The sequence below is a fragment of the Triturus cristatus genome, chromosome 3_1, assembly GCF_964204655.1.
Source record: "Triturus cristatus chromosome 3_1, aTriCri1.1, whole genome shotgun sequence".
Classification (NCBI taxonomy): Eukaryota; Metazoa; Chordata; class Amphibia; order Caudata; family Salamandridae; genus Triturus; species Triturus cristatus.
Window position 1 is genome coordinate 346622005 of NC_140583.1, and position 27124 is coordinate 346649128.

The following is a 27124-nucleotide window of genomic DNA, read 5'->3' on the forward strand; positions in this document are numbered from 1 at the left end:
CAGCACCTTCTGCCTCAGCAGACCACACCCCAGAGAGAGCTTCTGTTCCTGTGCAAGCACTTTTTAAAAGTTGAGTAGGGGGCTGGCAGGAAGTCTCTGTTTGTCCTATCAAACAGCGACACACCACTTCACTGCCTCCTGCTCCCTCCTTCCTGCCCAGCCTCTGGGCTTGTTCAAAATGCCATTGTCCAGGGTCTCTGGCCACATGGTCTCTGAAAAAGCCCCTTACCCCCCTCTCTGGCTTCCCTCCTTGGTGCAGCTTGGTGCCTGGCACCAAGTGATAGCTGCTGATGGATGAGCCTGTATCCCCACCCATCTACTCTTCGTGGAGAGGAGGCCTTAGCTCTGGGAAGAAAGGTCATTAATCTAACCTTTTGTCACACTGTGGTATCTGTTCCTTAAAGACAAGAGAATTCAGAGACCAGACTGGATCACTGAAAAGTAGAAAGAGAAAAAGAAAAAGAAAGACAAAAAGGGAGAACAAATCTCTAAGAATGAGGTGCTTCTGCCCTAGGGGATCTCTCCTACTCCTACTAGGAACAGCGGAGTAATACCCCGCCCTCTATGCCAGGGTGTGTGAGGGCACTACTATCCAGTAGGAGAGATCCCCTAGGGCAGAAACACCTCATTCTCAGAGATTTGTTCTCCCTTTTTGTCTTTCTTTTTCTTTTTCTCTTTCTACTTTTCAGTGATCCAGTCTGGTCTCTGAATTCTCTTGTCTTTAAGGAACAGATACCACAGTGTGACAAAACGTTCATTTTTGGGAGTATTGGTTCTGGACCTAATTCATATTCCTAACCCACTCTCAGTCCCCCCCTCTCCATTTTGTTCATGATCATTAATCTAACCTGCCAGGGCCAGACCCCAGCCAGGTCCTGATTATGAGCTAATGACATTTCTGGATGATCCAAAAGCAGTACAAATATGATTTTGGACTCCGCAGAATACATCTTCTTACACCCGTTACAGTGGACTTTAAGTGCGTGTCTGGAATCTGTAGGCCTTGGGAAAGGTAATCTAGCCTATGGGCTCCACATCCCCATAAGGGAATAATGAAGTGAAAACCACAGTGAAACACACTGACTTTCCCTGGCATGTTTCTTTCCAGTGTATAAAGCCTATTCCATGTCACAACCCCATTCTGCATAAGTCCTTCCACACCAGTCTATCTGCACCTGCTCCTTGGCTGCACACGCTAGGAATCTCCCCTGCGCAGCCCCTACACATGTGCACATGCATGTACACATGTGTCTGCATGTAACCAGCCCGGTGTCCCTTACTCCAGCTGCTGCTCAGTGGCCTGGTCAAGCCAGGGGGACACCAGTAAAATCCCCATGCAGTCTCCTTCATTCTGAGTTCACTGTGGGTGAGTCCCTAATTATGAGACTGCCCCACAGTAAAAGCTCAACAATTAGGTGCTCAAAAAGCGAAAAATCCGGGCGGCCCAAAGTGTCAGAACCACCTTCTAACAATTATGCTTTTAAGCTGGGTGTTACAATCATTGCGTTCTGCCCACATGCCATGGCGGTACATTAACTGCACAAATCTGTTTTCGGCTTATAATATGACCGACAGACAAATGACTATGGCACGCAGAGATGCAAAGTACACCATGCTGCTCATTGAAAAATTAGAGAAGTTACCTTTTACAGTAGCAGAGTCACCGTCTACAGAATGGTTAATTCATGGCTATAGCACACTGCCACTCACGACATTCCAGTTCCAGTACTGCCTGAAACACCTCCAGGTAGGAAGGTATGAAACATTGGGCGAAGAGTACATACAGGAAACCTGGGAGTTACCGTACAGATATAGGTGTAGAAATAAGAACACTGATGTTTTCTTAAGTGGTACAGACTGTGAGAGGGCTTTAAGTGGGTCTTTTGTGTGTAAGCAGGTCTTGCTTCATGGAGCATGTAATGCTTCAGTAGCAAACTTATCTTGCTGCTTGAAAGGCTCCCCAGCTGCAGTGATTCATCCAGTTTTCGAGTTACTCTCGAATGGGAGTTATTTAATGCTGAATGATCAAGGCTGTTACAGGATGGCACCAAGCATTGTGTATCTTGTCAGAGTAAATTCCAGGGTTATTTGTTGTTAGCAAGTATTGTTTTCCCCGGCTTGGTTAGTTAGGGAGGCACCACTGTGGCCTTGATTAAATGTTTCCAGTATAAAGTTTGATTCACTGAGCAGACTGAAAGCCATGTTGTTTCAACAAGTTGTGGCCTTACCTTCAGCCTAAGAGACTTTTGATCTCCAGGTTGCAAGGTCTTTGGCAGAGATACAGGCTCTGGTCCGTACGAACTTCCTGCTCCATTTTGGTTCATCGTATCTTTAACATGTCTAATACGAGGGGGATTGTACACTTATTTAAGCGCATTGGATCAGGTCTATTAACCCCCTTTCTGACCATCTGTGGAGAAATTCCACCTTTCATACACTCCGTACTTGGAAGTGTTTTTGGAGGGCTTCTTCTGGTCCTGCTATCCGTGGCGGGCCTCCTGATTTTAATCCTATTGATTCACAATGGACGTCTCAATACCTCAAGACATGGAAAGAACACTACTGGAACAATGTTATCGTGAGCGTATGGTGTTCAACCTGGATACGCCTCGGCTTTGAGAGCTGAGTGAGCATTGGTTCCTGTCTTTCAGACAAATCTGGCTATACTGTGTCCTGCCAGTGTTCTGTTGCCTCTTCTGCGGATTCGGATGCTTGTTGGATCTGTGTCTGACACTTCCATCGGTTGCGCCAACGGATATAGACGTGCTCCTGAAGCTCTTGCAGGCCCACGTGTACAGTTGTCCACAGCGTAGTCCCATGTTGATCACGGCATTTCTAGAGCCTCCAGGGAATGCTTCCACTACTGTTGGAAGGGAAATTGGCTCTGCTCAAGAGATAAGGGCATCAGTTCCAGGTGTGGAGGGATCTAATTCTTCCCCGGCGGCTGCTGTGGGAACCAGAGATGACCATTTTTGCTCACTCAACATTATATTGGAAGTGCTGGAGGGATTGCCACGATTCATAAACAATCTGTCCTTTCCTGTGCTGGGAACTATTCGGCAACATTAAACATGTACCAAATTGAAGGTTGAAATTGACTTTGTTTTATTTTCCTCCTACTCTGCTTTAACTGAGCATAATGACTTCCAAGGTGGTCAGTGTAATAATAACCCATATACAAGTTTAGAGGACCTTTTGAACTCTTTTAGGGAAAATGACTTTTCTTTTATGAACATTTGTTACAGGCTTTTAAAGTGCTTTTAGTATTTTTATTATAAATGATTTTTATGCTTTTTAATGGCTTTAGCGTTATCATCATCTAGCTGACCCTGTTGACCTTTTGATGAGAAGTGGGTGTCATGTCCTTTAGGCTAGTCCTGTCATGTATACCCCTTTTTACATACATTTTCCCATCCACACGACAATAACGATTCTGAACAGGTAGCGTTTTACCTAATAGCTTGCTCCTGTCTCTTCGACACCAGGCTCTTAGTGTTCTATCATAATCCCTGTACCTGACATACATAAACATGTCCTCAGGTGCTGCATTATTAACCACTTTTTTTTCATCCTTGGCCAACAGCCGTCTGTGCATGATCGCATTGTTTGGAAAAACATTCATGATTGTTTTCAAAACATCTATGGGTGTTTTCAAAACATATCGATTCTAGAAGAAACCCTGGAGTGACCACTCCAGTATATGAGACCCTTAGTCCCCTCTACAAATTAGAGAAGAATTCCTTCTATACTGACACGGGGTCCTGCATGCTGAATCTTTGACACACAGCGGTCTGACATCCCTTGCGTGGTGTCATCCTCAGAGCAGAGACGGGGTCCTTCATTCTCCACCATCAGTTGAGGGGGATGGTTCTTCCCTAGGGGATTCTTGGCTACACACATATATATATATATATATATATAGCTATACACGTATACATGCTACACATACAGATCTAGGCTAGGAACATTTAGGCAAATTACTTATGGTGTGCATTGTAGGAATATGCAAGTGCTTCTGCCTTATCTAAACTATATATATCTTTTGAAGCACTATGGTAGAAATGCATCTACTGTTTACTATATTGGTACTTGCAATTTAGTTTGTATGTTTTTGTCTCCTAATAATTGCAGCAAATATGTTTAACACAAGAATGACGCTGGACCAATAAATACTTATTGAAACATCCTAATCGCCATCCTGTGTATTTTCTGAGAATAAGCAAGCATGAGTGACAGAGCGAAAAGTACTTTACTGTTTTCCACGATCCTTGAGGAATCAGGGTTGTCATGTTCAGTGGTTGCCAGAAACTACCTACACCTTAATAAGATACAGGGGGGTGGTAGTAGCACTGTAGAGCTAGCTGATCTAACGGCTGACATATTCTGTGAGGGTGTCCGGAAGCGGTTTGGACACCAAGCCCCGGGTTTAGATCATCCAAAACGTGCAAGTCTTGAGGTTTCCTAGGAACTACATGACAAGACCCTAGAGAGCCGAGCCCCCCATTGGATACTGCCAGACTGGTTCCCCAGAACTCCCTTGCAGTCACTTTCTTAAAGGTCCTTTTTCCCATTGACTTTAACGTATAGCGTCCAAGGCTACCACCGCGTAAAGAACCTATGCACCCAGACACCCCAGGGCAGGTAAACTTGAAATGTGGGTGCTTTCTTGGACTTTGACCCCTACTTACCTTAAGTGCAGAAGAACAGTCCTGTAAGTCATCTGTAAGTGTGTCTGTTCAGTGAATGTTTCTCCCATAGAAAAACAATACCGTGTTCTAGGCTCATGCCTCAAATCTGACAGTTGTCATTTTCTACTTTTATTTCTGTAAACATTGGTAACATCGAAGGTACTTTCCTGATTCCGATAATCTTGGTGCCTAAAATTATATCAAAATATATGTTATTTTTCTGAATTGGAGTTGAGTTTCTTCTTGAGTGTGTATCTCATTTATTGTACAACAAATACTTAACAATACTCTCTGATAAGCCTAAACTGCTCACCCACACTACCACAAAGAAGCATTTGAGATTAATAATTTAAACCCTGTAAGCCAATAAAGGTCTTCTGGACTTTCTACAAAATTTACCCTCCACACCAAGGAGCGGCATACATCAACCACCGCTTCAACTTCCACCAACCCTCCAGACGGGAAAAATCCATTACAACGCAGTCATTACAACGACCTACCATTACAACATAACTGTTACAACGCAACTGCCTTTACATCGCATGCCATTACAATGCATGCCATTACAACGCATGTAACTACAACATATGCAATTACAATGCATACCATTACAACGCATGCCATTACAACGCATTATGAGGTAAGTAATAGAGTTTTTTTAATATTAGGGTGGGTATGGGTTTTGGGGTACATGGGAATAGTAATTTTAACCCCTACACTATCCACCACTTACCCTACTGTTGAACTCACTGGAGTGGGAATAGTAATTTATACCCCTACACTATCCAACACTTACCCTACGGTTGCCCTAAAGTATGATGCGTTGTAATGGTATGCGTTCTCATGGTATGCGTTGTAGTGGAAGTTTTTAAAAATGCGTTGTAATGGCATGCGTTGTAAAATCATGCAATGTAATGGTAGTTGCGATGTAAAGACTGCGTTGTAAAAGCATGCGTTGTAATTGCATGCGTTGTAAAATCATGCAATGTAATGGTAGTTGAGATGTAAAGACTGCGTTGTAATTGCATGCGTTGTAACATGATATATTCCTCCAGACACCTGCGCTCTGCCCCCTTCACCTCACTCACACCCCTCGCATACGTCAAAGCCACATCAGAGGTCGATCCTTCTCCAACCTAATGGACAGGGCCTGGAACAACTTCCCTCTTCACTTCCGGACCTCACACCACTGATGGAATTCAGGACCGGGCTGTTCAGCTGAGCCCCAGCAGCACAATCCTGGGATACCGTCATGGGTGATTAGTCGCGCTTTACTAATCTGGTTTGATGATTCGATTTTGGTGCGCTACATAAAAAGCCAGCTTCCTACATAGGGCCTGATTTAGTTTGGTGGGTGGGTGCTCTATCACAAATGTGACTGATATTTCATACACCTACGTACATTATAACCTAATGCACTTATAATTAGGTGAACATGGTATCCATCACTTTTCTGTACCCATCTGCCAAACTCTAGATGAGACCCTTATTTCCTTATAGTACCCATTTCGACAATTAAGGGCTGTAACTAATTGGACAAATGAGGACGCTGCATTCTACAATGACTTACGCGATGAGCTGAAATGTGCTTTGCCACTGGTAGCTAATAGACCTATAGGATCTGAGGTATTACAGATAGTAGTACTACAACGTGAACAAAGGACTAAGAAGGAGACAGCACCACAAAGGTTATCCAGTGATCCTGGAAACATCCAACCGATGCAGATTGAGCGAACACACAGACATTCAAAAGTAGAAGAGAACATAGGAAAAGAGGGAGACTTTGGGCCTGGCTTATAGTATGATGAGAGGGGTACCATCCATCAAAGTGGCAGAGGTCAATACCTACATCACCCTGGCTAGACCCCTGCCCAGCACATTTTGAGATCACCGCTGGCCTTGCAGTTATCTCTGTGCCTTCACTGGAGCCACCCCCACAGTGGTTCCTGTGAAGGCAATACAGGTTTGGTGAGCAGCCTCTCACCAAACCTTTTTATTTTTAAAAAATACCTCAAAACAAGAGTTTGATTTGTGAAAAACAATATAATAATACCCTGATACCCTGAGAGTTCTCTCCTTGTGTGGGGGTCTATAGTATGTTTTTCTGGTACCCCTGCTAAACTCATAATCAGGCCCTAAGGTCTTTGGTGTGGTCAAGCAGCTATTTCATATGGAATTGCTCTTTACTAAGGGGACCTGAGAAGTGTGTCTCTGAAAAGCCTTTTTTCATCAAAGGTTTTTGCTGTCAAAACTCATTTAAACCTATTTTCATTTCCAACATAGTATTACAACACCTCAAGGCCCTGTAAAAGACCTCAATAGATTTTCAATCAATATAATGTTCCACTGATTCAAAAGACTCTTGCAAAACTGATATTTGGAATAGACTGAACACCTTTGGTCTCCAGATATGTACAGTGGAAAGCTGAACCCACACTGATGACCATGGAGACTGGCTTTATAGAATCTTTAAATTCAATATAATTACATCTCATGTCCCCTATTGTATTGGGAACCACTTGTTTCATATTACATAAACTGAAGATTAACTGGTATGAACACAATATCACTATGGGCTCATGGGTTCGGCATACTGCAAGCAAAGATGTTAGCTAAAACCAAGCAGACTTTGACATTTTTTGATCTTCAGGAACAATCAGAATATTTACATATAAGTCCTGCATATCAAGGCTTTTGAAATGTGTTCAGCAAGAAGTAGCGGATAGTATACCCCCTCGTAATGTGTATGACTGCTATTAACTGTCAACCTGGGGCCCAGATTTCATATGATATCCATTAATACTCAAAGAAGAACTGATTCTGGAATATTTTGAAAAGAATTTAGCCATAGGCACTATTTGAAAGAACAGCAGGTTAGGTTATCAACAGACCATTAGTCATCCAAAATGTGTTCCTCGCTTTGTGGGTCCCCTCTCTATATTAGAACTGGTGGGTCCTGCTCTTGTCTGATTTAAACCTTCAGAAAGTTGGAATATTCACCCTGTGTTTCATGTTCTAGGGCTACACCAGCACAGGTCAGTCAATGGCTCAGACCTAGAACTCTTCCGTGATAACAGTCTAGGGTCAAAAATAATTTTTGGTTGAGGTAAGTCTAACTGTAGAATCAGAAAAGACCTTCTTCAATACCTCAGAGTATGGAAGGGGTATGGCGCTTTGGGTAGGTTATGGGAACTCATCTCTTTCATATATGCCCCAGATTGATCAGGGAATTTCATAAGCGACTAAGAAACATAAAAGACATCGAGGGCAATTTAAGTAGCAGTGTAATGATAACAAGTTACCTTGCAACTACTTGGTTGTCTAGTTAACGTATGCCTCTTCATCTAAACCTCCCATATGACATTCCTGGGTCATAATAGTTCATTCACCATTTTTCTTACCATTGATGGGCAGTATCAAGTTCTGTATGTACATGTATGTAAGCTAGACTCTAGAGGCATAAGTGTCCATATCCTAGGGTAATAAGGGGTCACGACCCCTCCAGATTTTAGAAACTATTACTGCTTGCCAATATATGTAAGACTTTGGATTTAGATTGTTCTTTGAAATAGGGGCACTGTGGATCGTTATCAACAAATAACGAGGATGTAAACATTGTGTTACAGAACAGTTTGCTGTGCCAACCCTATGATTTCAATGTTTTTTCTTAAGTCAACTTGGCAGGCACACCTACCTAGGCAACATTTCTCAAATTTGTCATTTATTGATTTCACAGCCTTACCCCACTATGAGATGTGAAGGCACTCCCATTGATATCTGAGATAATTAGGCCCTCTTACTGGTAGTGAATGGTATAGAAAGTGATGATAGAGAAATGGGAAAATGTTTATCTTAGTAACGAAACGTAAAAATATTTTAACCTCTGCAAAATAATTTCCTGCATTAAACTCAGATCTTGAATTTTATTTCTAATTTGCTGGTGATTGCTGCCTAAGATATTCTAATATATATATATGTACATATACATATATGTGTGTGTGTTTGTAAAAGCTTAATAAAGTAGACATTTCTGTGAACCATGTTGCCTATTGTTATCAAGTATTATGTGTGGTAAATGAAGCATCAGGCTGATAAATGGGCATTACCAGCAAATCAGATAGCTATAGACTATTAAACTAACAATCACCCAGTGCAGGAGATTAAAAGCATAGTTGGCCACCATCATATAATCCAAGAAAATGCATTGGTGAAATGTGTATATCTACTATTACCACCTCAAGAATTAAAACCTGGATAGCCAATCAGAATGCTTTCTTTATGGGCTGCAACTTCCAATATAGGCCCGCTCATAGAGAATTCAGTAGCTGCCAGCTTCCAACATCCCCTTGTTTACTTCTTTTTCCCATAATTACATGGAAATAGCAGCTGGTAATTACCTTTCCTCATTGCGGGCCTTTTCCTGCATCTTGGTCTCTTAAGTGCGGGGACGGTTATTTAACACCCCTGTCACACTTAGAGCCCACAGGTGTGGGCATTGGTGACTAACAAGAGCTATTAATTCCTTGAAGCCCCCTCCCCCGACAAAAGCATGATTATCTTTAGACATTTACAGCAAGGTACAGATGTAAAAAAAAATCAAGAATACAGGCTTGATCTGAAAATGAAATGTAAACAAAGATACTACCTACCAATAAAATAAGATTGGTCACAACTTTTCATAAGTCACAGCAACAATCAACATAACATCGCATAAAGATCAGGATTTACCAGAAGGGCCGTTAACGTGATGAAGCTCCGGTTGCCCTGATACAGCAGGGTGAGTGGTAGAAAGAATAGGTGTGAGTGATTGGGAGATTAGGAGTTCCTACTGGCAAACTTGGAGTAGAGAATAGAGAGGTTGGCTGTTTGCAAGAATTATCTTGCGGTGTGGAGTTTGTGAGGCTTACGTAGTGGGGTGAAAAGGTTTGAGGGACAACATGAGTAGAGAAGGTGTGGTGATGGTTCAAGTGAGTCTATGGCGGGAATAGGTGTTAGTGTAGAAGTAAGTGTAAGTTGTGGGGTAAATGAGTGGACGTGTTATAAAGACCAGAGTGAGTGTGGGTCAACAGGCGTGAAGCAGGCACATTAACAGGAGTTTTACATTGTACTGTACACCAAGCAAAACATTTCTTGGCAGATAGGGTGCCAGAAGGCAGGTGGCAATCCAACAGTTTGGTCCACCATGTGGCACTGTTGGAACAAATAAATGCATGAAAAACATGTTTGCTTTGGCATTGAAGACATTACACATATCTAGGAACAGAGTGATGCACAAAGAGCAGAACTGAAAGCATTTAGAAAGAACATAGTTGAAGCACTCCTTGCTGTTGTGTTGATCTCTAAGAATCACAGAATGGCAAAACTCTAAGAAACACTATGAAACTCTGCACTGTGAAATATTATTTTATCATATTATAATATATGGCCTGGATGAAATTAGTAATTCTATTTTTAGCTTCAGTTCAAAAGAACCTCACTAACTGCAATATTACATACATGCAAATGTAAAAAATAATAAAAGTCTTAACATTTTTAAAATGTCTGCAAAAAAGTATTGCATCAGCTTTGTTCAATAGAAAAGTAGTTTTGGTAATGTCGCAATGTTCTAAACAGCAGACATCATATTTCAAATTTGTAGGTGTAATAAAAATAGGACATAAAAACAAATCATGGATCACATCTTGAATTGGACATTTCCACAAATTACGTTTGTCGCTAGTGGTGTGTGTTCTAAGCCATACATTGCCTCTATAAGAAAACAGAGTATTTGTTGAGGGGGTGAGAACCCATCTCAATTAATAATCTCAATCCTTGTCAAGGTGAACCACTAAAGTCACTAACTAAACTTCTGCTTACCCCTCAGGAAGTTTGGCACAAAAGCAGTCAGGCTGAACTTAGAGGCATTGTGTATAGCATTTATGCAGCACTCAAACAGTTATAAACTGAAAATACAGCACAAGAAAAATCTCAAACAAAATTGAAGTATAATTTAATAAAATAATAAAAAATAAAATGCACCAAAACAAAAAAAATACTAGCAGAATTGGAGGTATGAATTTTTTAAGTTTAATCATGCCAAAAATCACACAGTGCCAACCACGGTTATCTCATTGAACTAGACCGGGTCAAAGTCAAATTGCAAGGCTGACGGCGATAGAGCGCGGGTCGGATATAGGGACAAGGTCCGTACCAGTGAAAAGTTTACTTTCAGACTTAGAATTTTTATGCAGAAAAGTGGTAGTCAATGGATCGACAGCAGGGCAAGCTGTAAGCTGGATCTGGAGCAGAGGCAAATGAACGCGGGTTGCTGGAGAGCGTGGTCCCGATGCGGTCGTCAACGAAGGCAGGAAAGCTCCGAGTGGCTGAAGTCTTTACCCTGGAAGGCCTCAACGTCGATGGGTTGCTGCTCAGCGTCGGTCCTGATGAAGTCTTTTAGTTTTGTACTTAGAAACTTTTCTAGAAGTCAGAACTCCTTCAGCAAGGCAAACCAGTAAGCTAATGCTGACCGGATATTCGGCATTAACAGCTGCCAGCTTCAACAGTGTCCCGGTCTCTGATGGTTTTCCAGGCAGAAAGTTGGCCAGATTGGTGACAGGAGGCGTACACTCTAACATAAGCCAAGGGTCTAGGACAGGGGTCTCCAACCGGTCGATCGCGAGCTACCGGTAGCTCGCCGAGGCCCCGTGAGTAGCTCGCGATGGCATTTTAATTTTTTAGCCCTTCATAGTCTTTATAATGTTTTGGGCCTTTTTTTAAGAGCCGTTGCCCGCCCTCACCTCAACCAGGTGCTCTGATAGGCCTAAGAGCTTTGCTGGGGCGGGGTGGAGTGAGCTGAAGAGGATGACGTTGTTTGTATCATCCTAGCGTCGCCCATCTGCTCCCCCTACCTTCAAGAGCCTGGCACCGCACTTTTCATTGTGCGCAACGTGTTCACTACTGGAACGAAGCTGCTCCCACTCCCTTCAGGAGCGCTGCACAGCGCTTACATCCTGCACGATGTGCACACTGCAGGTGCGGAGCAGCAGGGCCGAAAAGCTTGTTGGCGTGCAAGTGGCGTGGCACAGGCAGTATTGAATTGCTTCTGCCGTATCAGTGCCCGCGCCACTTGCCTTTTCCAGTCCGACTCCGAGTCTTTCTCTAGGTAAGCCTGGCCTGATCTAGTTGCTGCGCCCTGGCCACTGATTTAATTGTTAGCCCCTGCCCTAGCCTTTCCAAGCCCCTGGCGCCAAAAACATTCTTGCCCAGAGTCAGTCAATAAAGAGAAGAGGGCATGCCGTGGGGAGGGTGAGGAGGAGGAGGAGGAGAAGAGATCAATAATGCACTCGTAATTTATATATAGGAAAAAAAATATCGTGACAGGTATGGAACTGAACGTTTTAAAGATGCTGTCTTGCTTAATTTAGATTGGATAAAAATCTCGTAATTTATATATAGGAAAACAAATCTCGTGACGGGTATGGAACTGAACGTTTTAAAGATGCTGTCTTGCTTAATTTTTTAAGATCGAAAAAAATCTATTTGAATTTTTCTTTGAATTGACGCGTTCTCACATTAGAAAGTTCATGCCTCCTCTCTTGTAATTTTTTTTTACATGTAGTAGTGATGTAGAACCGCCACAAAATCGTGGTGATTCTGTGGGGTTTCCGCATCACTACTTGCATGTAAAAAAATATTTCGAGTTTGGAACTCTGCTCCCCCACCTCTGTAAACTCAAGAAGATGGAGCACAATATTCCAAAGACGTTTTTTCATTTTACTTCAGAAGGTGCGTTAATCCCTTTGTCACTGGCCTTTCTAATGGCAAAAAAGGGCATGGGTTTGGTAACTTCTAATCTACCTTGAACATGGGTGTCCACACCTGCTCCTCAAACCCGGGGCCTGGATCCATGGCACATTTTCAGGACAGTGATTGAATTTGTATTTTGATTCATGGTATGTTTCACCTGTTGCTATTCCTAACACCCAGCATACTGGACCTCATGAACTCATACGACGCCCCTTCCCTAAAAAATATGTATGACATCCCACTGACATCCTCTCAGTCCCTTCTTAAGAGTTAGCTTTTATGCCTGTTGGCAAGGCAATATTGATGAACATGGTAACCAAAAGAGTTCAGTTATATTTGTTCAGCATATTCATCAGCAATGAATTTGCAGTACACATCTGGTGTCCTTAAAAAAAAATCTGTCACATATGCTCTGCTGTTAAAGAACATGCTAATAATGTATTCAAAATAAGAATATCGTATTTCCGCTGTGCAGTGTCAAGTCTGTTGAATGCTCTGCTGCTTTGGAACAACTGTTTATGGCAAATGCCTTCTTATGTTTCCTACCTTCACAAAGGAGTCAGTTAAAAAAATGTTTTTACTTAATGCAAAGAATTCATATTAAGCTAAGTCAAAGGCTCCCGGTGGGGTGGTATTCTGCTGTTAACATCTGCTTGTGACAACAGGTGTTACAGTCGATCGGTTATCCTTCTATGTTTATGATCAGCCTGGTTGTCATCCAGACATCCTTTCATTTTCAATTTCTGGTCTGATTATCAAATCTAATCTATATATATATGTATTGAGCAATGAGGAGGCAGGCATGCCACTCTGCACACGAGGTGCTGGCTTCTGAAACAGGCAGACATGATGGCTGAACATTTGAAGTGCAGCAGAGAGCGGAAGCTCTGTATGTGAGGTGAAGGGACAGATAAACAGGAGTATAAGTGAGGTGTAGGGAACACACTGATACTGCGAATGTTGGGCACGGGGGGGTCACTCAAGAAGCTGCACTTTTGAGGGGCTGGCTGGCACACATGAAGATGTGCATGTGAGGTGCAAGAAACAAGCAAATATGACACTGTGCATGTGAGGTGCAGGGAACAAATTTACATGACAGTGAATGTGAGGTGCAGGTACAGAGGCTGTACATGAGAAAAGCAGAGAGGCATACATGAGGCTGTGCATTTGAAGTACAAGGACAAGCTGGTATGATGCTTTGCGTGTGAAGAGCAGGGAGTAAATAGATGACTTCATGTAAAATACGGGGAACAAACTTATGACATTGCATGTGAGATGCAGGGAGCAGGCACTCACAAGGCTGTGTATGTGAAGTACATGGAAACCCCTGTTTTTCTGCTGTTCAATAAGTGCTGTGCTCCAAGGTATTGTTTTTGAGAGCACATTAAACTCAATATGGGAATACTGAGACACCTTCAGTACCAGCCTCCATCTTCCTATTGCTAGGGATCAGAACCCCATACTCAGCTGCCCAGTCTAGTCAGGACGCAGCTTCTGTTCCATTTATACCAGCATTCAGGTGTTTTCCTTTCCCTTCCAACACTCTCTGCTTTGTTTGTAGCTCAACTAGAGAGTGCCCTTCAGAGACCGTATCATCATGGCATGTACCGCTTGAATGTGAGGGTGACTTGTGATGTTTTAGTAATCAAAGATGGAATGAGTACTATGGAATCATTGAAATAAAGCAGACTTTTTTAAGCGTTTAATGTGCCCTAGAGTAAAATTTGAAACATGAGAATATATTCTAGGGAACTTTAAGTATTTTGCTCAAACCACAGTATGGGCTCCAAAGAAATTAGACTTAAAGTCAATGAAACTGGGTGTGGGGGGCGTACCTCGAAAAAATGTGCGTGATGCTTCGCCTTTAGTAGCTCACGACGATTTTCACTGATCAGAAGTAGCTCTCACTACAGAAGAGGTTGGAGACCCCTGGTCTAGGACCTGGGGTCACAACATGGGGGTTAGGACTCACTGCAACAAAGGCCAGCAGCAGGGTCTAGGACAAGTTCAATGCTCTCTGCTGGGCAGTTACAGGAAAAGGCTTCTGGAAGCTCCTTGTGTTCATGTAGCTCAAATAGGAGGTTAGCCTACTGACCCTTGGAGTCACTTCGGGGGTCCTGGGTTCAAGCAAAGGAGGTTCAGTCTTCCTTAAGGATTCAGAGAGCAGGGCATTCCGTCATCTGATCTTCACAGGTCCAGGAATGTTCTGAGAGGGTTACTGGGGATGCAGCCTTTATGCCCAGAGCCAGCCTGTGAGTGGGGGAAACTCTTGGCCACATTCTAACCATTGGGATAAAGGTTCCCGAGGCTGGTTGTACCCACTTTTGCAGCACTTCCTGAGTGTTTTTTTTACAGTAAGCGATCCCACAGTGCCCTGCTCTACCTAAATCCAACATGACAGAGCCCTTCTTCCCCTGGTCTGAGCTCCCTGTGCCCACCCAGAGGCATGGCTATGATAATGGGGAAACCCTCTTTTGTGGTCACCTCAAACCAGTTCTGTGGCTGCTCACCCATCCCACTGGTTTTGGAGCCAAGCTGACTACGAAGACAAAGTGAGGTAGGCATAGGTGTGAGGTACATCTGCCAGTGACAGGGTAGGCACACTTTGATGCTCAGGAAGGGGCTGGGCACACTCCTCCAAGGCATCCTGCTCAAGGAAGAAAAACATCTCTCCACACCTAAGCACTGTCTGGAAACAATACACATAACACCTCAAGAGAGCCATTAACAGGTGATACCTTACAATGGCAGAAGAGAACATGGTGGAGAGGTAACAAGGGCCCCTGAGACCTCGGATCCATGCCCTGGGATTCATGCTGGGGGGCACAACATGTGCTCCCCTGTATGCATGCACCCCAGTTCCTGCACAGCATGCACTTAGTCCATGCCATGCAGCATCTGTTTTTGGCGTTTCCATGTCAACGTAAAAAAAAAGCCCCCCAGACACGAGAAAAACTCCCTGGTGGGCGGCCTGACCACGGGTTTGGCGGTGTGGTGGTGCGGCACACCCGGCGCTACACCGCCAAATTCGTAATCAAGCCCTCAGTTAGAATTTAATTTACTATTAAAATGAGTCCTTGAATCATGGTTCTATCTGCTCCCAAACTTAAGTTAAGCATTCTAAATTGTTATAATGTAGCCCATTGTTTTTCTATTGAAGGGACAGCTTTGCCTGAGTGAAAAACAACTTTGAAGGTTTTTCACGACCAGGACATGTAAAACTTTAAATGTACGTGTACCACTTTTTAAATACCGTGGACCCTGTCCTATGGACATTACAACTTACATTTAGAGTGACTTATAAGTATTAAAAAGGATGGTTTAGGTATGCTGCTGGTTTATTTTTTCAGATTGAAATGGCAGTTTAATACTGCAAACCCAGGCTGCAGGGGCAGGCCTGGAGACATCTTTTATAGTGCTACCTTAGTTGGTGGCACAATGATACTGCAATCACTGGTAGCATGTAATGACAGGTCCTGGGTACATGTAGTACCATATATTAGGGACTAAGTAAATTAAATGTGCCAATTAGGTGTATACCAACTTTACCATGTTAAAGGGGAGAGCATAAACACTTTACCACTAATTGTTAGCAGGAGTAAGGTGCACAGAGTCCTATGGCCAATACAAATAGTTTCAGCTTCATGCATGGTAAAATTCAGAGGGGAATACCACCCAAAGTTGGTAATCTCCAACAGCGTCTTATTGGAAATCACCTATTTTGAAATTCCCATTAAAGTGCCAAATTCTAGCAGCAAGGTTGTGACACATATAGTATTCCATTAGGCCTGGCACCGCAGACAAGCAAACTGAAAAGGATTGCCTAAAAAGGCTACTGTGAATGAGGTAATTGTAAAAGGTTTGTGATGGCATACTGTTCTTTAGCCACTGAGCTGCCATAACATTCCGGTTGGTTATTTTCAGAAAACTGGTGGAGTTATTGTACCAAATTATTATACGGAAAATGTGTGTTACCAGTATATTATGTCCTAAACAAGGTTTAAGCTATATTGCTGCATTGAAGATAATAATAGAAAATGTACACCCAATGGGATGATATTTGTGTAAATAGTATTTAGGACATAATATTTATATCAATATATGTTTCTGTGTGAAATTTCTTGCAAAGAGCTGGTAAAGGGAATACCTGTATCAAGCGAAGGTTCTTCAAGAATCAATCAATCAGTATTTGTATAACACTACTAATTACCCGTGAGGGTATCCAGGTGCTGGGTTGCAGGGCTCAATCGAAAAGCCAGGTCTTTAGTCTCTTCCTGAAATCCACCAGTGAGGGTGAGGTGGAGGGGCAGGCCGTTCCAGGACTTGGCGGCAAAGAAGGAGAAGAGACGGCCTCTCCTGTGGCTTCAGCAGATGTGCGGTATCTGTGCGAGGGCAGCTGAGCGAAGGTTTCTTGATGGTTGCTGGAAGTTCAAAATGTGCTTGATGTATGCTGGTCCTAGGTAATGGACGGCTTTCTAGGCATGTGTCAGTAGCTTGAATTGGAATCTATTCTATTCTGGACAGGAAGCCAGTGGCAGTTCCTAAGATGTGGGGTGATGTGCGTCCATTTGGGCAGGTTGAGGATATGTCTGGTGCTGAGTTCTGTATTGTCTGTAGTCTCTACATGAGTTTGGTGGTGAATCCTGCATACAGTGTGTTGCCGTAGTCCAGCCAGCTGGTGACTAGGGCTAGAGTGACGATTTTCCTTGTGCTGATGGGAAGCCATTTGAAGATTCTTCGGAGAATGCGGATTGCGTGGAAGCAGGTGGAGGAGACTGCGCTGATCTTGGTGAGCTTGCTGTCCAGGATAAATGCAGAGGTTGCGGGTGTGGTCTGTTGGTGGGGAAGTGGCTCTGAGTTCGCGGGTGCCTCCAGGTATCATTCCAAGGGGAAGCCTGTTGCTAAAGATCAGCACTTCAGTCTTGTCAGTTGTGGAACTTGGTCTTCTTGGTGGTGGGATCTGCTGAGAGAGAGGATGAGCTCGGTGTCATCAGCATAGGATATGATTTTATGTTATTTTAAACAGCACTTGTATCATGCACAGCTACTCCAAGGAGTGTCCCGTCGTGTGCCCTGCAAGTGATTAAACGAGAAGCAGAAAGCTATATAAAAGGTAGGGTCTTCAGTCTCTTCATGAAAACTTTTGGGTTTCTCAGAGCACGCAAGTCCACAGGGAGTTGGTTGCAGGCTACAGAACCCATACGTGAGAGGGAGCTGCCACTGATCCTCTGCTTGCGAAACCTGGGGACGCATGCCATATGCTTGGTGGATGAACGTTACTGCCTAGCCGGAGCATAGAATCTGAATCTTACTGTCAAATAGTACAATGATAGGTAATCCGAGCACAGGCAAGAAAGTCTTAACAAAAGTGTAGTCCAGATGCCAGTCTTAATCAGATTCTTCTCAATTTATTTCAAGCTTTGTTTATCCAATAGTATATTCATATTTCAAGCAAATCTTCAAACCACACTGGATGCCAACACGTGTTTCGTCCAACTGACAGTAAGTCAAGGACTTCCTCAGGGCTAAAGACAAGATGAGATGCCAAAGTCAAATGACATTCTAGTCTCAAACCTTGCTATAATGTAAGAGGTGATTAGGGTGTCCTCTGCACTACACGAAGAAGTGTATAAAGAAAAAGAGGGAAGAAAAAAGAAAAGAAAAGTTGTGAGGGTAGAGCGACCTTGAGCATTAATGCTAAAAGGTAACGTACATAGTGAGCACGCTTCACCTGGTGTAAAGTATAAATCAGTTAGGCGTGTGCATTAGTATTTTAGAAGAACCTATTATACCAAAGAAAAGATATTTACAAGAAAAAATATATATACACCGATCTCGTGAGGGATAGTCGAAGCATAAACCTCACACTGTACACTGAACCGAGGGTACAGGTGATAAGTAACGAATCCAATGGCATACCCATGCATCTGAATAAAATGGTGTCTTAGATGGCTGACACTTACCAATGTAGCAAAATCTTATTCCAAATTGAAAAAATGCAGGAGTATAATTCCTGCTCCTGCATGATAAAGACAATACCAAATTCAGTCTAAGGTCCTGCAGTGTCCTATTTAACGCAATTAAGTTGTAAATTAATCATCAATCTCAGTCTACATCACCATATTAAAGAGATCAATCAAAGTGATAAGAATATTTTAAAATGTATATATATATACCCAACATACCTTGTCCTATTACTTAAGTAGGACAAAAACTATAACACATATTGCTTAATATCCAGTAGTCGAAAAAAGATGGTTAGATATTACAGTACAAGGACCATAGTGCATACCTGCGTAAAATAGTTGAGCTTCGTCGTAAATTCTAGATGATTATATTTCCATAAATAGTAATAGCGGTGAGTATTCATCAAAGTCAGCCATGTATCCTAAACTCCAAACGGGATAAAAGGAGAACTAAATGTATAGGTTGTGCTAATATACAAATCATATCTTACCCTAAATTAGCTAGTAATTACTAAGAATTACGCACAAGAAACAATTATCAAGAAAAGGAGGGAGTATGGATGGTCATTCATTAAGTAACAAGACCAAAACCTCGTTATGTGCGTAAACCTAGCAACACATACCGGGAACCCGAATTGAAGTACTGCACACATTAAACGTCTCAAGGTAAATGTGAAATATAATACGAATTTAGAAATTAAGTGGTCCGTCATTAAATAACAAACCCACAACCACATTGTGTCAGCAAACCAACCAACTCGTACCGGGAACCCGAATGTAAGTAACGCACACGTAAACGTCCCAAAGTGGATCTGAATTCTAGTACAAAATTAAGATAATACTATGAATTAAAACAAGAGGCATAAAAGGACATAACCAGTTCCACGTTTACCTCTGGTTCTACATCAGAACCTCGTGTATATTCGTTGGCGTGTACAACGCGCGCCATCTTGAGATGGGATTAAATAGGTAAAAAGGTAGATATGGATGAAGGACTAAGCTATGAGGTTAATGATAGCCTTGTATGAAGATGATAGATGGGCACCATGCTGGTAAATCTACAGCTTGGTATACATACCCCTAATGAGCAAGTCGCAATCTATTGTGCGAAAAAATATAATTACTATAATGATAAACTGTCGTTTCTTATCTGCATGAAAATGTCAATGACGTATGCGTGTTAAAACAGTACCGTTACCTATTTGGGCATCATATACTGTTAGTATATGCATCAGCAGATATGACGAGCCCCATTATGGAATGGGTTAGATAACTGGAGTCTAAATAAAAAAAGACGGTCTATTCTGTGAAAATAGTAATGACCATGCACGGAAACTTGAATAAACACCATATTCGTCGGTCTGCAAATTTGTATTCTAGCACCAAATCCAAATATGCATTGTACAAACCATCGTTAATCACAGGAGTGTAATGATACGGATATCGTGAGCGTATTCAGAAAATATCCAATCTTGTGCGGACATAATGTGCTAATAGTCATCGATGTAGCCAGTACATTACCCTATACATCGCCACTCTCCTTAAGCCGTCTATTGCCTAAAGTAAGGCTGAAAAAGAAAAGACAGGATATAGTGTGCAAAGAGAAGAAGATTTAGAGAGTGAATATGGGACTTGTATCTCTGCTATCTAATTGAAAAGTTATATAAAATATTGTTCAGTGTATAGTTATTACCAAGGGTTAAATTTGACACTGATGTCTACAAAGGAATGATAGTTAATTTTCTCTTTGTAAGAGTTGTACATACTTTTTGTGTGACATAAGTCATATATATTTTCAGCCTGGTGATAAAACTCTGCTAATGACTATATGTAACGTTTCTAACAAACAAACCTAGCTTATGTATACAATAATATTCTAATTTCCAAAATGGTCATATAAGGTTATCAAATTACAACAGGGCAAAAAGATAAAAATAAACATCTCAGCCTGTTCATAAAACATTGATCATGCCTCTTGTTTTAATTCATAGTATTATCTTAATTTTGTACTGGAATTCAGATCCACTTTGGGACGTTTACGTGTGCGTTACTTATATTCGGGTTCCCGGTACGAGATGGTTGGTTTGCTGACACAATGTGGTTGTGGGTTTGTTATTTAATGACGGACCACTTAATTTCTAAATTCGTATTATATTTCACATTTACCTTGACACGTTTAATGTGTGCAGTACTTCAATTCGGGTTCCCGGTATGTGTTGCTAGGTTTACGCACATAACGAGGTTTTGGTCTTGTTACTTAATGAATGACCATCCATACTCCCTCCTTTTCTTGATAATTGTTTCTTGTGCGTAATTCTTAGTAATTACTAGCTAATTTAGGGTAAGATATGATTTGTATAATAGCACAACCTATACATTTAGTTCTCCTTTTATCCCGTTTAGAGTTTAGGATACATAGTTGACTTTGATGAATACTCACCGCTATTACTATTTATGGAAATATAATCGTCTAGAATTTACGACAAGGCTCAACTATTTTACGCAGGTATGCGCTATGGTCCTTGTACTGTAATATCTAACCATCTTTTTTGACTACTGGATATTAAGCAATATGTGTTATAGTTTTTGTCCTACTTAAGTAATAGGACAAGGTATGTTGGGTATATATATATATATATATATACATTTTAAAATATTCTTATCACTTTGATTGATCTTTTTAATATGGTGATGTAGACTGAGATTGATGATTAATTTACAACTTAATTGCGTTAAATAGGACACTGCAGCACCTTAGACTGAATTTGGTATTGTCTTTATCATGCAGGAGCAGGAATTATACTTCTGCATTTTTTCAATTTAGAATAAGATTTTGCTACATTGCTAAGTGTCAGCCATCTAAGACACCATTTTATTCAGATGCATGGGTATGCCGTTGGATTCATTACTTATCACCTGTACCCTTGCTTCAGTGTACAGTGTGAGGTTTATGCTTCGACTATCCCTCACGAGATCGGTGTATATATATTTTTTCTTGTAAATATCTTTTCTTTGGTATAATAGGTTCTTCTAAAATACTAATGCACACGCCTAACTGATTTATACTTTACACCAGGTGAAGCGTGCTCACTATGTACGTTACCTTTTAGCATTAATGCTCAAGGTTGCTCTACCCTCACAACTTTTCTTTTCTTTTTTCTCCCCTCTTTTTCTTTATACACTTCCTTCGTGTAGTGCACAGGACACCCTAATCACCTCTTACATTATAGCAAGATTTGACACTAGAATGTCATTTGACTTTGGCATCTCATCTTGTCTCTAGCCCTGAGGAAGTCCTTGACTTACTGTCAGTTGGACGAAACACGTGTTGGCATCCAGTGTGGTTTGAAGACTTGCTTGAAATATGAATATACTATTGGATAAACAAAGCTTGAAATAAATTGAGAAGAATCTGATCAAGACTGGCATCTGGACTACACTCTTGTTAAGACTTTCTTGCCTGTGCTCAGATTACCTATCATTGTACTTTGTTATGGTGGATCTTCCACATTTACAACGTGAGGTGGTCGTTGTAAGGTAACCTGAAGCAGTGGCATCTGATGGAGATATTGTTAATGTGACTTTTCACCTCTCAGCACGGAGTTTTTCCATACCACCACTAAACCATTGTTTAATTACTGTCAAATAGGCTGGGTCATGCCCATAGAGAGTGGTGTGAACAGTTAGCAGAGATTTAAACTTCACCCTGTCTTTCACTGTCAACCAATGGAGGCCACAAATATGTTGCTTAACGCTTACCCTCTTAGGGAGGTTCAGTAGTAGTCTGGCCACAGCGTTCTGAACGACCTGGAGTTAATTCTAAAGATAACCATGCAACGTGTTGGCATAATCAATGCAGGATGTGATTAAGGCCGGAATGACAGTTTTCCTTGCTGTAATGGGGAGCAGCGTTAGGAATTTTTTCAGTGCCTTCAGAATACCTAGGCATATTCCCAATTGTTTTTTGATCTGCAGGCCAAAGAACAATTTTTTATCGAACCAGATGCCCAAGTTCTTAGAAGGCCCCCCCGTGGGGCGAAGGCAGGGGAGACTCGTCAAGCCAAAATGCATGCCAATACTGCAGTGGTAAGTTACCAAAGAAGAGGATCTCTGTATTGTCTTCCTTGCACTTCAGTTAGGCTAGTGTTAGCCACTGAAAGATTGCCGTCAGGCAGGATTTAGCATAGGTAAAACTGGACTAACTTTTATTCCAAGAGAAAAGGAGCTGAGTATCATCAACAGAAGAGATGACTTTGGCTCCAAGTTTATCTGCTAGCTGAATGAGAGAGGATACATAGATGTTAAACACTAGGGGGCGCAATACAGAGCCTTGAGGAACCCCCGTAATCAGATTCTGGGGGACAGCCCCAAAAGGTGGGATCCAGATTTGCTGAGTTCTACCCTCCAGGTAGGATTTAAATCAGTTCCAGGCTGACCCTACCACGCCAATTTTGCGGAGGCCGGCCAGGAGCAGGGCATGCAGGATGGTATTGAATGCAGCATATAGGTCCAAAAGGATCAAGGTAGCCCTGCTCCCTTAATCTAAGGTTTCACGTATGGCCTCAGATATTTCAGCCAGCGCTGATTTCATGCTGTGTGAAGATCTGCAACCTGATTGGGCCGGAAGAAGACGTTAATGCTGTTCAACAAAGCCAGATAGTTGTTTGTTGACCTGTTTTTCAAGTACCTTAGCTACAGCTGAAAGAAGGGAAATGGGGCGATAGTTAGAGGGCAGTGCAGAATCAAGTGCACGCTTCTTGAGCAGGGGAACAATGATAGCCTGTTTCCAGGCAGGAGGTAAACTGGCTGACGATAAGGATAAATTGAGCAGGGTATTAACCACAGCGTTAATAACCTCCATAGCACCTGCCAATAGTTTAGTCGGGAAGGGATCACTAGGCGAGCTAGATTTAAGAGTTTTTAAGGCTGCCAGTGAGTCACTCAAGGATATGGCTTCATATACCTCCATTTTAACCGGCAGGGTGGGAATCATCACAGTAGGAGAATCCATTACCAACAGCTAGCTATCACAGGCACCAAAATTTGCCTGTATAGCACGAACCTTGTTGATAAAAAACCTTGAAAGGTCCTTGCACCAATCCTGCAACGGTGCTTGGACACTAATCTCAGCTTTGGAGGCGAGATAGTCTTTAACAATAGCAAAAATGTCTTTGGCGTTATTGCCAGAGTGGGCGATACGCTCCGCTTGTTCAGGTTTTGGGTTCTGACAATGTCGGCTAGATGTGTCATGTAGGTCTTGAAGAGGGTGGGGCTGGGGGATAAGCCTTGAGGGATGCTGCAGATGGTGCTCTTGGGTTTTGATGTGAATGTAGGTAGACAGACTCTCTGTGTTCATTCTGCGAGGAACGATCGATCCATCTAAGGGCGTCTCCCTGGATCCTGATGTGGTGCAGTCTCTTGATAAGTGTTTGGTGAGGTACGATTTTGAATGCTGTGGAGAGGTCGAGGAGGATCAGGGCCGCTGATTCTCCTTTGTCGAGGAGGGTGCAGATGTCATCAGTGGGAGCAATCAGGATGGTGTTGGTGCTGTGACTGGGATGGAAACCGGATTGGGAGGCATTGAGTAGGTTATTTCTCTCTGGATTATGGCCTTCTCGAGAACTTTGGCGGGGAAGGGAGGAGAGAGATGGGGCGGTAGTTATGGAGGTCGCTGGGGTCGGCAGAGGGTTTTTTGAGGAGGGGTCTGACTTCTGCATGCTTCCAAGTGTCTGGAAAGATGGCTGTGGCAATGGATGCATTGAGGATGGTGGTGAATTTGCAACTGATGTCCTTGCCTCCAAACTAGAAGTGTTTGTGGGGGCAGGGGGCCATTGGTGCTCCAGAGTGGATGGAGTTTATGATGGCTGTCATGTTCTGATTGGTAAGCTGTTCCCATGTGGTGAGTGGCTGGTCGTGGGAGGCTTCCGTTGGGGCAAGGAGGATGTGGAGGTCAGTGGGTTGGGGCTTGAAGTTTTCGTATATAGTAGATCTCTTGTTGTGAAAGTGGTCAACCAGAGTGTCACAGAGTTCCTGTGAAGAGGGATCATGTTCTGAATGGCCATAGGGCAGGGGAACTCTCTGACGATGCTGAAGAGCTCCTTAAGGTGGTTGGTGCTTGCTCTGATGAAGTTTGCTAGGGCTTCTTTTGCGTCTTTGAGTTGTTGCTGATATTTTTTGAGGGCTGACTTGAATGTGGCTCAGTTTGTGGTGTCTCTGCTGGTGCGCCATCTTCTCTTCAGTTGTTTGTAGTCACATTCAATCAGGGGTTTATAAAGCGCACTACTCACCCGTGAGGGTCTCTAGGCGCTGAGGGGAGGGGGGACAGTTGAAAACCCAGGTCTTGAGGTCCCTCCTGAAAGTGTGCAGGGTTGGGGAGCGTCTGATGTTCAGGGCATTTCATTGCTCTGAATTCTGGTGTGTTCCAGCTGGCTTGTTTGATGGTTCTGCATGTTTGATGGGGGGTGACTCGGTCAGTGGCACTGGTGATCCAGGTGGTTAAGTTCTGGATGGCTTGTTACCAGGTTGGTTGAAGTAATGGGCTGGGTGGTGTTTAGGGTGTCCATTTATGTGGGTCTGTGTCACCTTGTTCCAGCTGTTGAAGAGGGATTAATGGGAGGTGGTGGTGCATGGCAAGCCTGTGATGGTGAAGTGGACAATGGAGTGATTGGTCCAGGTGAGTTCTGTGGCATGGCTGTATTTGACTCTGTCGCGGAGTGTGTGTCCTGCTCAGTGTGTGTCCTGCTCAGTGTGTGGAGTTGGTGACCAAATGAGTGAGACTGAAGTTGTCATGGCAATCCAGGAGGTTGGCAAAATTAGTGTCTCTGAGGGCGTCCATGTGAAAGTTGAGGTCTCCGAGGAAGATGTAGTGCTTGGACTTGATGGCCAGTGGGGTGATGAAGTCGGTGATGGCATCGCAGAAGCTGGTGCCTGGTCCTGGGGGTCTGTAGGGGAGGATGCCTCTGATTTTTTTTTGTTATTGGTGTGGTGTTGGGAATTGCGGTGTTCCATGATCATTGTGGCGCAGTCTTTGGTGGTGGTGCATCAGATTATTTCTTTGTGCATGATGATGCCTCCTCCATGTTTGTTGATGTGGTCACTGTGTGTTACCTTTCAGCTGTTGGGTGTTGCGGTGGCAATGTTGGGGGCGTGAGGAGTTGAGCCAGATCTCCATCATAAAGAGTACGTTAGGGCCAGGGTGGAAATTGTGTCCCAGACTTCGGTGACATGTTTGCAGAGAGATCGGGCGTTGAGCAGGAGGCATGGAACTGCTTCTGGGGCTCTTGCGGTCGGAGGAGAAGGAGAGGTGTGGGTTTCTGTGGGGGGTGCTGTAGCCTCCATTAGGTAGGTCCAGTGAGGGGTGTGGGGGGCTGAGTGGTAGGAGGCAGGAACTGAGCAGCAAAATGGAGGGAAACGAGTGGCGAGGTGGAATGGCTGGCTTTACAATAGTGGGAAACAGAAACAGGAGAGAAACGGCAAAAGGGCAAAAGCAGTCCAAAATACAGGAACAAGTAAATAGAATGGTTTAATGGAGAATTCTGACTTAACAGAAATAAAGGCTGACTGACCACAGGCATTAAACTAGACAGGAACAGAGGCTGTCCTGAGGCAAACCGTGGAAGAGGATTACACAGTGCAGAGAGCAGCAGGCGACAGGTGTCGGTGAACAGGGAGAGAGAGAGTGAGTGTTAGCAGTGGCAGACCTGCTAGACTGAACAGGGAGCTGGAACAGGACTTGCTCAATTGGGTTTGGCTGCGGCTTACATTTATTAGTCCACAGAAGAATTGAATATTTTAAAGTTTCCACTGAAAACTTGTGAATGCCAATAACAAATTATCAGGGGATGATAAACATGCATGTTAATGTTGGTCAATTAATTATACAGTGAGAATAAGAGCACCTTGTCAAACAGTAGAATACAATATGATATCGCCTTTTGAGGCAAGCCAGGAAGTATAAATTAGATAAACCCTAAAATAATAATGAATTAAACTAAAGACTTAAGTACTTAGCACAAATCTATGAAGGTCAATTCAACTGGATGGATAATGTACAAAATGAAAAACCTGGTACTACTCCCCACCACATTTTACCAAGTTTTGTTGAGCATAATTTGACTTGCAGAGAATAAATGAGTTTTGCATCCAAAGATCTATGGAATATTACTGTGACGAGATTCAACTGATTGGAACGAGACCTGATATCACCTAAGAGCACTTCATTGCAAGCTTTTTTTTAAATTGTTTTTTAATATAACATGTGTAGGCAGTAGATTATTATTAGATGCTGTCTATTATAGTTGGTTGAAGCACTTATCAAGTGAGCAAGATTATTGAAATTGTGTCATAGATTGCAGTTGCCTACTTGATATTATCTTGCCAAAACATTTATTAGAGTGCCTCTAAGACAGAATATAAAAAATGGTCAGGTACATATACTGAGAAAGGTACATCTAGGACTTGAATATCTTACTAGGAATGTCCTTAGTTATATGACAGAGATCCCTGCATATAAAAAACCCTAAAGGGGAATTAACACAAATCGAGATATCTATATAGCAAAAAGTAATGCAAAGGACAGAGTTGTTGTGTGCCAGAATATCGTTAGCAAAAATATCAGAAAGTAACAGAAAAATTGTATCCTAAAAATTGTTTAGACAAATATTGTCCCACTTGCTGTATAATTTC